The 4,936-nt window shown below is 42.1% G+C and overlaps 1 pseudogene; it reads right to left on the reverse strand.

The window, feature by feature from the left end:
* Positions 1-2,715: 2,715 nt before the first annotated feature.
* LOC127032851 (olfactory receptor 10A4-like) lies at positions 2,716-3,641 on the reverse strand (annotated as a pseudogene).
* Between the last annotated feature and the right edge of the window lie 1,295 nt (positions 3,642-4,936).

Genomic DNA, 4,936 nt, shown 5'->3' on the forward strand with positions numbered 1-4,936 from the left:
GCACTGGATGAATTGATTTTTCACCTGCTGTGAAGCACCAAGTATTGGCTATTGCCCAGAGCCACCAAGTATGTCAGTGGCAAAACCAAAAACCAAGTCCCATGGGAGCTAAGTGTGTAATACTTTGGAGGACCTGGGCCTAGAACAAGCTCTGAATTCCTATCTACTGCACGAACTTGCTTAGACTCCCCTTGACAATTAAAACCCAAATATGTAATTTTTTGCACAATTCTGGAGTCCTTTCAGGATGCAGAATAAAAGTGACTTTTGAAAATCATTATTGCAAATTTTGTTTTAAAATTAACAAGACAACAAATACAAATGTTGAAGGACCCCTAAAATGAGCTGAACTTGGCATGTGAGGAAATGATGCATTGTAGGCATTACCTTTGAACGAACTACAATCTCACCATCTTAAGAGCTGCAGAAAGACAGCAGCTTTTGATTTTATTTTTTTTTTACCAGGCTCAGTGGTAAGTCATTATTAATGTTCACTTCCAAACATACACATGCACAAAATAATATTTGCCCATCAATACAGACGCATGCACCCATGAAACATGGACAATAATCCAGTCACAACTCACATGTTGTCACACAATATTTTTCATTAATACACAATATTGTGTATTCACTAAGAGAACTATAATGCACACTTGCACTCCAGAAGAAGCACTGACAACACACAGAAAAGTTTCACAATATTTTTCAGTAATAAACACATGATATAGTGCATTCACATCATGTATGTTCTCAAGGACACAAACAGGAATAGAAATCTCACATACACATTGATTTCAACTCAGGTATACACTCACAATAATGTACACTGACAACAACACATGTGAGCAGTGTACTTGACTAGCAAACACACACTGAAAGCAAAGTCTCAGTATATTGCACTCATAATATAATCTCACAAAAGAAACACGTAAACCAGATTGTGACAAGGTTCCTCCTCTACCTTGGTGGGTTCTGCGTTTATTGGCGGATTTGCTCACCTCAGTGATCTTCCCTTCTGGTGGAACCCAGAGTCTGGGTCAACTCCTCCTGTGTCTGATCAGGCATTGTGAGGTTTGGGGGGAACTCAGGCCCGCCCTCTACTCCAGGTTCCAGCCCAGGGCCCTGTGGATTGCAGCTGTCTATAGTGCCTCCTGTAACAGCTGCATGACAGCTACAGCTCCCTGGACTACTTCCCCATGGCCTCCTCCAAACACCTTCTTTATCCTCACCACAGGACCTTCCTCCTGGTGTCTGATAATGCTTGTACTCCTTAGTCCTCCAGCAGCACACCCTCTTGCTCTCACTTCTTGCTCCTCACATACGCTTCCTCTCCTCTGGCTCCTCCTCATCTGACTGGAGTGAGTTCCTTTTTAAACCCAGGTGACCTGATTAGCCTGCCTTGATTGGCTGCAGGTGTTCTAATCAATGTAGCTATCTCTACTGCCTTCTAGAAAGATCTTAATTGGCCCAAGGTTCCTTGATTAACCTGGAGCAACTGCCATTTGGTTATCACGGTCCTAGGGATTTGTTTAGCCTGGGGCTAACATACCCGTTCCCCAGTACTTTACTGTAGCCATCTGGCCTTACCCCATCACACAGATCTACACTAGAAACTTTCACTATCATAGCAATGTCAGCTTGGAAGTGTGATTTTTTTGCAACATTTCTATACCAATAAAATCCCTAGTGTAAATATGGTTAAACCAGCTTAAAAATGCTTCTGCGATGTGGCTTGTTTCTCTCAGAGAACCTGTGTAAGCAATACCAGCAAAACTACTAGTACATTTACCTCAGAAAATTTTATTTGTATTGCTATATCAATAAAACTTTTCCAGTGTAGACCTGGCGATACACTGACTTGCAATACATTCTCACTCTTCTTCTCATATAAACACTGTGATGGTACCTCCCGTAAGGCTTTATGGAAATGTGCTTAGAATGTGTTTTATGCTACATATGCCATGAAACATATCTCCGTAAAGCTTATGATCTACTGAATGTATTAATCCTGTTTGTATGCATGTATCATTTTTGTTTTCGAAGTTATGAACGTTATGAATATTGGCTATACACTTGCCTGATTTCTAAGTAGCCTTAGTTAGAACATTTGGTCACCTCTTGGGAAAGAAATGTGCGGGTTAAGTGCTCAGTCAGGAAGCACTTAACAGACAAAAGAGCATGAAAGACTCCAATCCACATAAGAAGTCTACCTGAGGATGTTCAAGGTATGTGGGTAATGGCTGCTACTTTCAAGTCCTGAGTCATGCATGGGCAGGTGACTTGCTCATGTGATTCCAAATCTCCATTTTGTGATTGGATTCTACACAGGGGGAGGGAGGGGTGTGTACCCAGAAGAGAAAATCTATTTAAACCCTTAGGAGACCCCCTCCATGTTGTCCTCAGCTGGCTAAAGAGAGAACCTCTCCACCCACCCCTCCACCCCCCACTCCCCTAGTATAGTTAAAGAAACTGGAACAAAGAACAGTAAGAACCCATTGGTGTTGTAACCATGCACATCAGGGTTCCCAACTGAACAGTAATTTTAATAATACTGGGCCTGATCTTGGGACAAGAACCATCAATACCTCAGAGTGATAACTGGGAATTCTTAAGTAATCAATACAAGTCATAGATTGGGCTACAACAGGCAACTCCAAATCCATCCCTTGAATATTATAATAATAAATTCTCTCCTCCTCCCCCCGCAAGTTTTCAAATAAATATTTTTTTGGCCATCACTCTTTGCAGGGCTTCCTTTACCTCCTTATTCCTCAGGCTGTAGATCAAAAGGTTCAGCATTGGAGACACCACTGAGTAGAACAGGGAAAGCAGTTTGTTAGTGTTAAATGAGTAGCGGGATTTTGGTTACAGATACATCACGATGCTGGACCCAAAAAACAAAGTCACCACAATGAGGTGAGAGGAGCAGGGGGAGAAAGTTTTGCTTCTGCCCATGGCTGATGGAATACTGAGGATAGAGTGGAGGATTCGGATGTAGGATACAAGGATGAGCAGGAAGGGGACTGTGACAAAAGTGACAGCGATGGTGAAAACAGCTATTTCACTCCTGTAAGTATCTGCGCAGGCCAACTTCAGCAGCGGGAGCAAGTCACAGAAGAAGTGGTTGATCCTATTAGGCTCACAGTAGGGCAGAGTGAACATGAAAGTTGTCTGCCTGACTCCCACCAGCACCCTGATGAGCCAGGACTCAGCTGGAGACACACACCTCTGCTCATCATGGCTGTGTAGCGCAGAGGGTGACGTATGGCCATGTAACGGTCATATGCCATGGCAACCAGCAGGCAACAGTCTGTGATACCCAAAAAGGAGAAGATATACATCTGCATGGCACAGTCCAGGAAGGAAATACTCTTTTCCTCGGAGAGGAAGTTCACCAGCATCTTTGGGATAGTGGCCGAGGTATAACCAATTTCCAGAAAGGACAAGTTCCGAAGGAAGAAATATATGGGGGATTGAAGGGCAGGGTCCACCACAGTGATTGTGATGATGAGGATGTTGCCCACCACGGTGATGAGGTACAACAGTAGCACCAGAAAAAAAAGTGAAATTCGGAACTCCAGGATGTTGGAGAAAGCCACAAAGAACTGTGTCACAACTGTGTGGTTCCTGCTAGCCATGTCCTACAACTGTTTTCTATCTGTGAAGGTAATAAAATCATAGAATCATGGAACTGGAAGGGACCCTGAGAGGTCATCTAGTCCAGTCCCCTGCACTCATGGCAGGACTAAGTATTATCTAGACCATTCCTGACAGGTGTTTGTCCAACCTGCTCTTAAAAATCTTCAGTGATGGAGATTCCACAACTCCCTAGACAATTTATTCCAGTGTTTGATTACCCTGACAGTTAGGAAATTTTTCCTAATGTCAACTCTAAACCACTCTTGATGCAATTTAAGCTCATCACTTCTTGCCCTATCCTCAAAGGTTAAAAAGAACAGTTTTTTTCCTTTGTCTTTGTAACAACCTTTTATGTACTTGCAACCTGTTATCATGTCCCCTCTCAATCTTCTCTTCTCCAGACTAAACAAAACCAATTTTTTCAATCTTCCCTCATAGATCATGTTTTCTAGAAATTTAATCATTTTTGTTGTTCTTCTCTGGACTTTCTCCAATTTGTCCCCATCTTTCCTGAAATGTGGCATCCAGAACTGGACACAAATCTCCAGCTGAGGCCTAATCAGTGGGGAGTAGAGCAGAAGAATTACTTCTCGTGTCTTGCTTAAAACACTTCTGCTAAGACATCTCAGAATAATGTTTGCTTTTTTTGCAACAGTGTTACACTGTTGACTCATATCTACCTTGTGATGCACTATGACCCCCAAATCTCTTTCCGCAGTACTCCTTCCTAGGCAGTCATTTCCCATTTTGTATGTGTGCAACTGATTGTTCCTTCCTAAGTGGAGTACTTTGCATTTGTCTTTATTGAATTTCATCCTATTTACTTCAGACCATTTCTCCAGTTTTTTCTGATCATTTTGAATTTTAATCCTATCCTCCAAAGCATTTGCAACCCCTCTCAGCTTGGTATGGTTTGAAAACATTATAAGTGTACTCTCTATGCATTAACTAAATCATCAATGAAGATACTGAAGAGAACCTGACCCAGAACTGATCCCTGTGGGATCCCACTCATTATGCCCCTCCAGCATGACTGTGAACCACTGATAACTACTCTCTGGGAATGGTTTTCCAACCAGTTATGCACCCACCTTATAGTAGCTCCATCTAGGTTGTATTTCTCTAGTTTGTTTATGAGAATGTCATGGGAGACAATATCAAAAGCCTTACTAAAATCAAGATATACCACATCTACCACTTACACACTATCCACAAGGCTAGTTAACCTGTCAAGGAGAGCTATCAGGTTGGTTCATTAACTGCTTAAGTTGGGTGAATTATATAAGAAATTTAT

This window comes from Gopherus flavomarginatus, chromosome 12 (assembly GCF_025201925.1).
Source record: "Gopherus flavomarginatus isolate rGopFla2 chromosome 12, rGopFla2.mat.asm, whole genome shotgun sequence".
Lineage (NCBI taxonomy): Eukaryota > Metazoa > Chordata > Testudines > Testudinidae > Gopherus > Gopherus flavomarginatus.